Source organism: Palaemon carinicauda, chromosome 28, assembly GCF_036898095.1.
Source record: "Palaemon carinicauda isolate YSFRI2023 chromosome 28, ASM3689809v2, whole genome shotgun sequence".
Taxonomy (NCBI): Eukaryota; Metazoa; Arthropoda; class Malacostraca; order Decapoda; family Palaemonidae; genus Palaemon; species Palaemon carinicauda.
In genome coordinates this window covers 52,884,934-52,897,893 of record NC_090752.1, presented here as the reverse complement: position 1 = coordinate 52,897,893, position 12,960 = coordinate 52,884,934, and the positions used below count along the sequence as shown (strand labels likewise).

General features: G+C 51.6%; 1 long non-coding RNA gene across 3 annotated transcripts in view; it reads left to right on the top strand.

The window, feature by feature from the left end:
- Positions 1–1,062: 1,062 nt before the first annotated feature.
- The window catches only part of LOC137621583 (uncharacterized), a 53,126-nt gene continuing 41,228 nt past the window's right edge, over positions 1,063–12,960 (top strand). For 2 of the 3 annotated variants that reach the window (XR_011040256.1, XR_011040258.1), the window contains exon 1: positions 1,104–1,139. This is a non-coding gene — a long non-coding RNA (uncharacterized lncRNA). Of the gene's footprint in view, positions 1,140–12,960 lie in introns of all 3 variants that reach the window. The other variant, XR_011040257.1, reaches the window with a different exon arrangement.

Sequence of the window (12,960 nt, the reverse complement as noted above, 5' to 3'; positions counted from 1 at the left end):
GTTGGCAACTCCAAAGTGAACACAATAGTTGGTTGCTCCGATTTCAGATGGCGTTGTAGGTATACATCGTTTGTCGTCTGTTTGTTTATATTCAGAACTTGACAGTTGACTCGAACGAAATCATGGCGCCGACAGTAAAGAAGTCACACAAGTGTGTTGTGTGCCATAAACAAAAAGAAACCGTCCTCATTTTGGTATTTCACAGGTTCCCTAAGGACAAAGAACGGTGAGTACAAACAGTATAATACATGCAGTATGTGCTGCTAATGAGTAAGCCCCACTGATATTGGATATAAGATTAAGGCAAGGCATCCACAGTAAATCTCTATTGTTTTTCATTTTTTGTTGGCTTTTATGCTACCTTATTTCTATTTCCAACCCCTTTTGATTATTTTTGTGTGTGATACAATTTTGTGTTATTTTGATCCTTTTGATTGTACATTTATACATTTATTAGTTTATAATACTAAACTATACATGAGTGCATCATGCTTTTCATTTCAATAAAAAATAAAATATAATTGTGTTTTTATACACCTAATATCTCTCCATCTTACAGTGGCCTACAAACTGTAATTAAATGTATGCCTACACATAAGCATTTGTAGCTAAGTTTAACAAATCAGATATACAGTATGTTTGAATTTATTCGAATGTGGTATTGTATAGAACATTTAAAAATGGTTGTAATATACTGCACAATACTTAAATTAGCAAGTTAATTAACTAAATCATAAGAGATATAGCTATTGAATTTCTGTAAAATAGACTGAGAAACATAATTTGCAATTTAGTTACCTAAAATTTAAGAATATCATGAATATATGAGTAAAATATACTGACATAGTAATGCAAATTATAAACAAATATGTCGCAAAATTTACAATCGAATCCTATATACCCGTAAGCATTACCGCTTTGAATGTTTGGTTGCTCGCTCAACAGATGGAGCCATTCGTTTCGCATGGGAGTATCTGGCATCTTTTCATAGCACACTCATTTGTGTGTTAAAAGCCTGAGCCTTCCTATCTTCCTTCAGTATATAGTCTTTGGCAGTAAGTGGACCGTGGAAGACGAAAGTGTTCTTTTGGACATTTTATCAATTTTGTTAGAGAAGTGTAATTGGATTATGGTTTAAGGTTAGTAAAATAAATTTAAGACTGGTTATTTATAGGAATATAAGTAGACTTATAGGTTAACCGAACTTTCATGTGAACTTTGTTTCAGTTAGAGAAGTGCATCTGATATTGTGATTTGTGAATTTGCTCTTGTTAAGAACTGAAGGTAACCGTATGTCGGTGGGTGGCTAATATATAGGATGAATTAATCAATCACGGTTTTAGTGCAAATTTAATGTGGTTGGCGTTCTACAGGTTCGGAAATTGTAGTTACTATTTTTTCTTCATTTAACCCTTTTTAAAGCGTATTAGGGCATTAGGTAAGGTTGAATGTTATTAAGCTATAATAGGTTGTTTGAAGGTTGGGTATTGATAGCCATATGTTTTTAGAAAAGTTTGATTTAATATTAGTAGGTATTTTTGACCAATTTAGAGGGTAAATCCTAGGTTACAGTATTGTACAAATTTTATAGGGTAACTCTTGAGATTCTGAATTGGACAAGGTTATATCTGGAGGTTTTGTATTGGTCAAGGTTAAATCCGGAAGCACTTTATTGGACAAAGTTAAATTTGGAGTCTCGGTATGTGATAAGGCTAAGTCCAGAGATTGTGTATTGGACGAGTCCAAGTCCGAAGGTTGTGTACTGGACGAGGCTAAGTCCGAAGGTTGTGTATTGTAAGAGTCCAAGTCCGAAGGTTGTGTACTGGACGAGGCTAAGTCCGGGGATTGTGCACTGGACGAGGCTAAGTCCGGGGGTTGTGCACTGGACGAGGCTAAGTCCGGGGGTTGTGCACTGGACGAGGCTAAGTCCGGGGGTTGTGCACTGGACGAGGCTAAGTCCGGGGGTTGTGCACTGGACGAGGCTAAGTCCGGGGGTTGTGCACTGGACGAGGCTAAGTCCGGGGGTTGTGCACTGGACGAGGCTAAGTCCGGGGGTTGTGCACTGGACGAGGCTAAGTCCGGGGGTTGTGCACTGGACGAGGCTAAGTCCGGGGGTTGTGCACTGGACGAGGCTAAGTCCGGGGGTTGTGCACTGGACGAGGCTAAGTCCGGGGGTTGTGCACTGGACGAGGCTAAGTCCGGGGGTTGTGCACTGGACGAGGCTAAGTCCGGGGGTTGTGCACTGGACGAGGCTAAGTCCGGGGGTTGTGCACTGGACGAGGCTAAGCCCGGGGATTGTGCACTGGACGAGGCTAAGCCCGGAGATTGTGTAGTGAACTAGGTTAGCACTGGAGATTGTGTATTGAACTAGGTAAACGCCGGAGATTGTGCAGTAAATGAGGTTAACACCGGAGATTGTGTATGGAACGAAGTTAACACCAGAGATTGTGTATTTGTATCGAATTAGGTTAGCTGTGGAGATTGTGTATTGAATTAGGTTAGCAGTGGAGATTGTGTATTGAATTAGGTTAGCACCAGAGATTGTGCATTGATCTAGGTTAGCGCCGGAGATTGTGTTGGACAAGGTTAGCTCCGGAGATTGTGTTGGACGAGGGTAGCTGTGGAGATTGTGTATTGAATTACTTTGGTTGTGGAGATTGTGTATCGAATTAGGTTAGCACCGGAGATTGTGTATTGAATTAGGTTAGCACCGGAGATTGTGTATTGAACTAGGTTAGCACCGGAGATTGTGTATTGAACTAGGTTAGCTCCGGAGATTGTGTATTGAACTAGGTTAGCTCCGGAGATGGTGTTGGACGAGGTTAGCTCCGGAGATGGTGTTGGACGAGGTTAGCTCCGGAGATGGTGTTGGACGAGGTTAGCTCCGGAGATGGTGTTGGACGAGATTAGCTCCGGAGATGGTGTTGGACGAGGTTAGCTCCGGAGATGGTGTTGGACGAGGTTAGCTCCGGAGATGGTGTTGGACGAGGTTAGCTCCGGAGATGGTGTTGGACGAGGTTAGCTCCGGAGATGGTGTTGGACGAGGTTAGCTCCGGAGATGGTGTTGGACGAGGTTAGCTCTGGAGATGGTGTTGGACGAGGTTAGGCCTGAAGATTTCATATTGGACGAGGGTAGGTCCGGAAATTGCGTATTAGACGAGGGTAGGTCTGGAAATTGCGTATTGGACGAGGTTAGGTCTGGATTTTGTGCACTGGACAAGGTTAGGTCCAAAGATTATGCACTGAACGAGCATAGGTGCGGAGATTATGCACTGAACGAGCATAGGTGCGGAGATTATGCACTGAACGAGCATAGGTGCGGAGATTATGTACTGAATGAAGTTAGGTCTGGAGATTATGTACTGCATGAGGTTAAGTCCGGAAATTGTGCACTGGATGAGGTGAGATCTGAAGATTGTGCACCGGACAAGGTTAGTTCTGAGGTAGGTCCGGAGGTTGTGCACTTGGTGAGATTAGGTCTGAAGATTGTGCACTGGCAAGGTTAGGTCCATTGTACATCATGCACTTGAGGAGGTTAGGTCCGGAGATGTGCACTGGACGAGGTTAGGTCCGAATATTGTGCACTGGACTAGGTTAGGTCTGGAGATTGTGCACTTGACGAGGTTAGGTCTAGAGATTGTGCAGTGGACGAGGGTTGGTCCGAAGATTGCTCGCTGGACGAGGTTATGTCTGAAGATTGTACACTGGACGAGGTTTGGTCCGTAGATTGTGCCCTGGATGACATAGGTCTGGAGATTGTGCACTTGGCGAGATTAGGTCCGAGGATTTTGCACTGGCAAGGTTAGGTCCAGGGATTGTGCACTGAATGAAGTTAGGTCCGAAGATTATTTACTGGACGAAGTTAGGTCTGGTGATGTGCAGTGGACAAGGTTAGGTCCGAAGATTGTTCACTGGACGAGGTTAGGTCCGAAGATTTTGCACTGGACGAGGTTAGGTCGGAAGATTTTGCACTGGACGAGGTTAGGTCCGAAGATTTAGCATTGGGCTAGGTTAGGTCAGGAGAGTGTGTATTGGACGCGGTTAAGTCCGGAGAATGTGTATTGGACGCGGTCAAGTCCGGAGAATGTGTATTGGACGCGGTCAAGTCCGGAGAATGTGTATTGGACGCGGTCAAGTCCGGAGAATGTGTATTGGACGCGGTCAAGTCCGGAGAATGTGTATTGGACGCGGTCAAGTCCGGAGAATGTCTGTTGGACGCGGTCAAGTCCGGAGAATGTCTGCTGGACGCGGTCAAGTCCGGAGAATGTCTGTTGGACGCGGTCAAGTCCGGAGAATGTCTGTTGGACGCGGTCAAGTCCGGAGAATGTGTTGGACGCGGTCAAGTCCGGAGAATGTGTTGGACGCGGTCAAGTCCGGAGAATGTCTGTTGGACGCGGTCAAGTCCGGAGAATGTCTGTTGGACGCGGTCAAGTCCGGAGAATGTCTGTTGGACGCGGTCAAGTCCGGAGAATGTCTGTTGGACGCGGTCAAGTCCGGAGAATGTCTGTTGGACGCGGTCAAGTCCGGAGAATGTCAGTTGGACGCGGTCAAGTCCGGAGAATGTCTGTTGCACGGTCAAGTCCGGAGAATGTCTGTTGCACGGTCAAGCCCAGAGAATGTCTGTTGCACTGCGTCAAGTCCGGAGAATGTTAGGTCCAGAGATTGTGCACTGGACAAGGTTAGGTCTGGAGATCGTGCTCTGGACGAGCATTAGACAAGGTTAAATCCCGTGTGTCAGTATTATACAATATTGGACAAGGGTACATCTGTAGTGTCAGCATTAGACAAGGTCAAATCTCGAGTGTCAGTATTGTACTAAGTTAAATGTGGAGGGTCTGTATCAGACAAGGTTAAATCTGGAAGGTTCTTTACGGAATGAAACTAGCTCCAATAGATTTAGTAGATTTGAGAACAAAACCCTCAGAAGGCTATTGGGAGTTAAATGGCAGGAACTGATTAAAAATGAAATTATAAGAGGTTACTCAACTGCCATATGGGGATGAGATCATGAGGGGTAGATGGAGATGGTTCGGGCATGCTATTCACACTTTATTCGAAAAGGTTAAATTTGAAGTGTCTGTATTCGAAAATGTTAGTTAAATCCAGTGTGTGTGTATCTGAAAAGGTTAAATCCTTAGTCTATTTTAAAACTTTAAATCCGAAGTCTGTATTCGTAAAGGTTTAATCCGGAGGGCCTGTATTAAAAAAGGTTATTCCTGGAGTGTGTTCGAAAAGGTTAAATCCGAAGTCTCTATTTGAAAACGTTAATTCTAAAGAGTCTATTCAAAAAGGTTTAATCCAGGGAGTTGTGTTCGAAAAGGTTTTATACAGAGGGTCTGTGTTGGACAAGGTCAAGTCCGGAGAATCTAATTGAAAAGGTTTGATTCGGAGGGTCTGTGTTGGACAAGGTCAAGTCCAGAGTCTATTCGGAAAGGTTATATTCGGAGGGTATGTATTTAAAAAGGTTAAACCCGGAAGAGTGTTTGAGGTTAAATCCGGAGAGTCTGTATTTGAAAAGGTTAAATCCAGTGTGTGTTAAAAAAAGTTGAATCCGGAGCGTGTTTGGAAAGGTTGTTTGCAAGGTCTGTGTTGGACTAGGTTAAATCCGGAGTGGACTGTATTGGACAAGGCAAATCTGAAGGTTTTGTGTAGGACAAGGTTAAATCCGGAGGTTTTGTAGTGGACAAGGTTAAATCCGGAGATTGTGTGTTGGGTAGGATTAAATTTTGACGGTCGGTATTGGACAAGGTTAAGTCCGAAGATTCTGTATTGGACAAAGATTTGAGGGCAAGGACAACTTTCAACTTTGTCTTTGGCTGTGTCTGATTTTGACTGTTAATTGTTTCCAATATTTTTGAGACGTAGTGTAGAAACCCCAAGTTCACCCTTATTTGCAATTGATTGTTATCAAGGCTTAAGCCTGGTGCTTTGTAATATAGTTTTTATTTTCCCTTATTGGAGTAAGATTGTTATGGAGTGGTCGCAATTTTTTAAATCGTGAAATTTTCTGAATATTCGGTAGAGCCGTCCAGTAAATTTTACCATTTCATACAGATTTTGTTAGCTTCTTTGGCAGGAATGTTAATTTCAACCTTAATGTAACACAACATTGTTCAGCTTTTTAAGAGAAATGTTACACAGTTGTAATGAATGTTTAGAACATTAATATTCCCTCAGTTTTCTGTTGATAATGTAGTCTTTCTCAGTACTTAAAAGTAGTAGGCGGGCTTTGACCCCTTTCCAGATGGCTAATTGGTATAATCTGACACCAGAAGCATATTTTAAGTGTCAATGATGTAAATGGAATGCACTAAAGGATTGACAAGTGAATTCTTTCTATTTGAAACATTGGCTGGTTCTATTCATAAGATAGTGTTCAAAGAAAATTTTACTAGCTAAGCTTTATCTATTTTCACCTCAAAAGCTGCCCTGTTGATGTTTTGTTCACCTGATGTTGGTAGTCAGTTGGTTATTTGTCATTAAAATTTAATATTCTGTTGTGAGAACTAGGCTACTAATCATAGTATTGCCCGTAACTTGCCTGACGACTTGATTCGGTGTTACTCTTTTTGTAATTTGTGAATAGCTAACAGTATTTGACCAATCTCATTTGACTGTTGGATAGCTTTAAAGTTTCTTCAAACTAGTGACCTTGTTCATAGTTTCATGCCTTTTTCAGATTTACGGTATATACTGGAACTACATTACAATTTTAGTGTTAGTTTAAATTCACAGCCAAATTCCTTAAATATTAATCTTGATTAAACAGATTGAGAGCTTTTTGTCCATTACCTGAAACAATGGTATACTTTTAAGATTTTGAATGAATATTATAGTTTTTAAATATAACTCCGAATTTTGCTGTTTCCTGAATATAACTTTTCTTTTAAAATTTCATTGTTCCGTAACCGAAATACAAACCACGCTATTTACATTGGGTTTACTTTCGGCGTAGCTGAAATTGATGAGCCAATAGATATTAACGAGGGTTAACTACCCCCGCGCTAGTTAGCGGGGATAGGGGAAGGGGTAGCTTGCTACCCCTCCCCCCCCACACACCGGTGATTTGCTCCACTTCACTTTTGGCTCGGACGATGAGCGGACGTGTCTGTCTATCGTCCTCGTTTTGACAGCCTTAATCTTTTTTGCTTTTCCTCAGTTTGTGTGTGTTTGAAGTTGGCCTCACCCTTGGATGTCCACCATGCGCAAGTGCTCTGGAACTGCCGGTCGCCCTTGCGGTACTTTGATGGCTATAACTCATTGTATATAACTCATGTTTATAACCCTCTAGCTGTGGTGGATGCGGATCCTCACACCCTTTGCCCGCAGTGTCGAGGCCGACGGTGTGACAGAGAAAATACTTGTAGTGAGTGTAGGGAGTGGTCTGCCTCCCAGTGGGAGAGGTTTGGTCGCCGGCATAAGAAGAAGTCCAAGAGAGACCGTTCTCCTTCGTGGGTTGCCTTAAAGGAGGAAGGCTCTCGGGACTCTTCTTCCGCCGCCTAAATCTCCTCCGAAGCTCCCCCTCATCAGGCTCCTAAGGAGAAACCGCCGAGTGGGAGCTCAGTCCCTAGTTCTGTTTCCCGACCTTGGGTTGGGGGAGAGGGCGTCGCCTCCCATTGCGGGGCAGCTCCCTCTCCTCCTCCGGGGAAGGTTTTTGATAATGATACTGTGTTTCATGATGATGTTTTTCATCTTTGGGCTTCCTTGGGGCTTAAGGGCCTGCCCTCCAAGGAAGCCCTGTTTGACCTTGTCCAGTTGGGGGCCGCTGTTAAGCAGTCGCCGGTGATAGCAGAGGTAGATCCTCTGTCTATCGTCGACGTCGTGGTGGCAGAGGCTTCCGACGGGTCTGATCAGACCTCTGCGGTTCCTGATGTGGATGACGTTGCTGAAGGCTCTCCTCCCCCTTCTGTACATCCTTCGGAGGGGGAAGGGAGTCCCACGGGCTCTTCTGCGGCCAAGCCTCCCCCTCGGAGGAGCGCGCTGACCAAGACTCCCCTTCGGAGGACTGATGATCCTGACGACCTCCCTCGTGGCCGCCTTCGCCGTAAGGCTCATCGTCCGCTGCGCCGCAAGGGCCTCCCGTCTCCCTATAAGGGTGCTAAGAGGCGCCTTTTTGAATCTTCGCCTCCTTCCTCCGATGGGGACTCTACTCGCTGTAAGCAGCCTGCAGCAACCACTTCTGTAGACCTCTCCGGGGATCGTCCTCGTTCTCCGACGCCTTCCAGACCTTCCGCTTCCGGTGCAGATGGCCAGCAGTCTGACCTCGTCAGCCGACGGGCAACGGTCCCTTCGGGGCAGAGGGATGCCTCCCACGGTGTGGGTACTTCCTTGCGCGTCAGGGTTCCCCTGTGCGCTCTCCTGCAGTGTTAGCGCACAGGCGCTCTCCTGCTCGTCAGCGTTCTCCTGATCGCCAGCGCTCTCCTGATGATCGTCGCCCCACTGTTCGCCAGCACTCTCCTGAGGACATCGAACATCCTGCTGTTCCTGCTGTGCGCCCAGCGCGCCATTGGTCTCCTGAGCGCACTAGATCTCCTGCCCGTCAGAGCGCACCTGCGCTCCCAGTTTTTGACACGCGCCCTGCACGCCCACGCTCGCCCACGCGACCTAGAACTTCGGTTAAGGTCTTGGACAAGGACTCTTCTTCTCCTCGCCCTCGCGATCCTGCTCGTCAGCCTGTTCCAGCGCTGCCAAGCTTGCGGTCTCCTACGCTTGCGGTCTCCTACGCGTACTTCCAAGGTTCCTGTACGCCCACGCGCCTCCTATTCCTGAGCCCGTTCGTGAGCGTTCACCTTTGCGCATCACGCCAGCAGACCCCGCATAGGATTCCACTCGTCTTCCTCCTGCTCGCCAGCGATCCCCAGCACGCCAGCGATCACAGACGCGTCAATGTTCGCCTGCTCGTCAGCGATCTCCTGCACGTCAACGATCCCCTGAACATCGGCGATCTCCAGACCGCCCGCGTGATCCATCGCCTGCGCGTAAGTGCTCTCCTACGCGTCGGCGCCCAGAGGATCTGGAGAGACATGGGTCTCCTTCTACCAGCTCGCGCTATCGCTTGCCAACGCGCCACCACGCGCTATCGCTTGCCAACGCGCCACCACGCACCATCGCTCGCCTACGCGCCAGCGTTCTCCAACGCGCCATCAATCGCTTGTTCGCCACCGCTCTCCCATGCGTCACAGGTCTCCAAGACACCATCGGCAGCGGTCGTCAGAGCGTTCTCGCTCGCCCACGCGCCAACGCGTTCCCTCGCCAACACGCCAACGCGCTCACTCACCAGCTCGCCCGCGCGCTCACGCGCGCTCTCGCCTACGCGCCCGCTCGCCCGCGCGCTCTCGCCTACGCGCCCGCTCGCCCGCGCGCCCGCTCGCCCGCGCGCCCGCTCGCCCGCGCGCCCGCTCGCCCGCGCGCCCGCTCGCCCGCGCGCCCGCTCGCCCGCGCGCCCGCTCGCCCGCGCGCCCGCTCGCCCGCGCGCCCGCTCGCCCGCGCGCCCGCTCGCCCGCGCGCCCGCTCGCCCGCGCGCCCGCTCGCCCGCGCGCCCGCTCGCCCGCGCGCCCGCTCGCCCGCGCGCCCGCTCGCCCGCGCGCCCGCTCGCCCGCGCGCCCGCTCGCCCGCGCGCCCGCTCGCCCGCGCGCCCGCTCGCCCGCGCGCCCGCTCGCCCGCGCGCCCGCTCGCCCGCGCGCCCGCTCGCCCGCGCGCCCGCGCGCCCGCGCGCCCGCGCGCCCGCGCGCCCGCGCGCCCGCGCGCCCGCGCGCCCGCTCGCCCCGCGCGCCCGCTCGCCCGCTCGCGCCGCGCGCCCGCTCGCCCGCGCGCCCGCTCGCCCGCGCGCCCGCTCGCCCGCGCGCCCGCTCGCCCGCGCGCCCGCTCGCCCGCGCGCCCGCTCGCCCGCGCGCCCGCTCGCCCGCGCGCCCGCGCGCCCGCTCGCCCGCGCGCCCGCGCGCCCGCTCGCCCGCGCGCCCGCTCGCCGCGCGATCGCTCCCGCGCTCGATTGTCTCCGCGATTACGCGCCCGCGCTTCAACAGCCTCTCGCACGCGACTCTTTAATATCACCTACACACGAGCGTCAGCACGATTCCCGTTCACGTCGGGTTCCGCAGCTCGCGGCAGCAGCAGGGACGCGTGTCGCCAGACCGCAGTCAGGATCACCTCCGCCTAAGCGCAGGTCTCTTTTTCAGGATAGGGAAGGTCCAACGGAGAGGTCAGAGCAACTTTCTTCCCCTTTTTCTTCACAGGCAGGTCCAGTGGTGTCCACTCCAAAGGATCGCCCGATCCCCTTCCCTCCAGCGGGAATTTCGGACTCTGTGTCCGTGTCTCGGCAGTCTTGGTTCAGTCCTCTGATGCGGGCGTTAGTGAAGGCTATGAAGCCGGCACTCGCCGATCAAGGACACAAACCAACGATGGCCTCGTCCCCTGAAGAGAAGGAGAGGAGTACACTTCGTGGTGACTTCTCCCAGGGAGAAGTTGGTTCCTAAGAGGTCAGTCAGGAAGGCTCCTTCCCCTTCGCAGTCGTTTTCTCCTTCTCCCGAGGACGAGGCTTTTCCGTCCTCAGGAGAACCCAGCGAGGTGGTGATCTCCCCCTTGGCACCAAGGGGGGAGTCTTCTCCTCGTGGAGGGGAATCGTCTCGCGTGGAAGGCGCCTTCCAGACCTCATTGTTGGGGTTGTGAATCCCGCCCAGGAGGGAACCCAAGGACTCCAAGACGGTTCCGAAGTCCTCTTCTCGAATTCGTCAGGAACCAGCCGCACCCCGGGAGAACGTCCACGCATCTCCTCAGGAAGAGATTCCGGGGACAGGAGACTTAGCTGCCAGTCCACAGGGAGGAGAGCAGCAGGAGTCTGAGCATGCCTTCTGGCAGGTTCTGAGCCTGATGAGACAGCTCAACGGGTTCATGGACCCTGTGATCACCCATCGTGAAGGCAAGGACACGGTCCTAGATCAGGTGTACGGAACTCAGAAGCCCCCTAAGGCCAGCGCGGCTCTGCCCTGGATCCAGGGGCCGAAGAGTGCCAGAGCCAGGGCCAATGCTCATCTCGCGGTTCTCGCTTCCTCCAGTCGTTCCTCTGCCGGGAACAAACTCCTCCCTCCTCCTCGTATCCAGCAGAGGAGGTATTTTGAGATCATGGGGGAGTCTAGCCTCGCTCTTCCCCTCCACCATTCAGTAGAAGAGCTCGCTAGGGGAGTTCCTCTTGAGAAGCTCTCCGCCCGGCAGGTGACGTTCTCGGCGTCGGAGATCCTGAGCCATGAGAAAGTCGCGAAGTGCGCCATGCAGGCCACTTCGTGGCTGGATATCTGGCTAGGTTCTCTGGGCATCCTATTGCGCTCCAAGGATCTGTCTAAGGAGACCAATAGGAAGGCCCTGGAGACCTTCCTCCTCTCGGGCACTCGCTCCATCGAGTTCCTGGCACATCATGTTACCAACCTATGGGCCAACTCGGTGTTGAAGCGTTGTGATGCGGTGACCGAAAAGATCCATCCGAAGGTCCCCGCTGTGGATGTCTGCAGGCTCAGGCACGCTTCCCTCCTTGGGGGGAATCTGTTCGAGCCCCAAGACATGGAACGTACAGCTGAGAGGTGGAGGAAGTCTAGTCAGGACTCCCTCCTCCAAAGGGCCCTTGCATCTCGGCCCTACAAGCCTCCAGCTCCCGCAGCAACATCAGCAGCAGCCTCGCAAGACACAAAAGCAGGCTCCGGCAGCTAAGAAAGTGGTGTCTAAGCCCCAGCCCTTTCCTGCCAAGGACAAGAGGGGCGGCAAGTCCTCCAGGGGAGGCAAGACTCCTAGAGGGAGCGGCCGCGGCCGCAAGCGCTAGGAGTGGCAGTCCCCCCGCGTGTCCACCTGTGGGGGGATGCCTTCAGAGTTGCGTGCACAGGTGGCAGCAACATGGGGCCGATGCTTGGACGATCTCCGTGATCGGCCAAGGCTATCGCGTCCCATTCACAACATCTCAACCTCCCCTGACAACGAATCCAGTGTTGTTGAGCTCCTACGCCATGGGATCGGTGAAGGGGCTGGCCCTTTGGGCAGAAGTCGAGACCATGCTCAAGAAGGATGCTCTCCAGGAGGTCGTCGACGGCTCCCCAGGCTTCTTCAGTCGACACTTTCTTGTAAAGAAGGCGTCTGGAGGCTGGAGACCCGTCATCGACCTCTCAGCTCTGAACAAGTTTGTCAAGCAAACTCCATTCAGCATGGAGACAGCGGACACGGTCAGACTTGCGGTGAGACCACAAGACTTCATGTGCGCACTGGATCTAAAGGATGCGTACATCCAGGTCCCAATCTATCAGTCTTCCAGGAAGTACTTGAGATTCAGCCTAGACAACAAGACCTACCAGTTCAAGGTGTTGTGCTTCGGTCTCTCCACAGCACCTCAGGTGTTCACCAGAGTGTTTACCCTGATTTCATCTTGGGCGCACAGGAACGGCATCCGTCTCCTCCGTTATCTGGACGACTGGCTGATCCTAGCAGATTCGGAGTCGACCCTTCTTCGACACCGAGACAGGCTTCTGGGACTTTGTCAGGATCTGGGGATCATGGTAAATCTCGAGAAGTCCTCTCTGCAGCCGTCCCAACGACTGGTTTATCTAGGAATGTTGTTAGACACCAATCTCCACAAAGCCTTTCCATCAGACGACAGGATAGCAGGGCTGAGGAGGGTGGCAGAACCCTTCCTCAGGCGAGAAGAGCTTCCCTCCCAATCGTGGTTGCGTCTCTTAGGTCACCTGTCCTCCCTGGCTCGTCTGGTTCCAAACAGCCGTCTCAGGATGAAATCCCTGCAGTGGCGGCTCAAGTCCCGGTGGAATCAAGGATCCGTTTCCCCGGACTTCCCGGTCCCGATAGGACCTTCGGAACAGGCGGACCTGCGGTGGTGGCTGGTCGACAAGAACCTGCGAAAGGGAGTGGATCTTCTCGTCCTCCCCCCGGAGTTGACACTGTTTTTGGACGCGTCAAAAGAAGGGTGGGGGG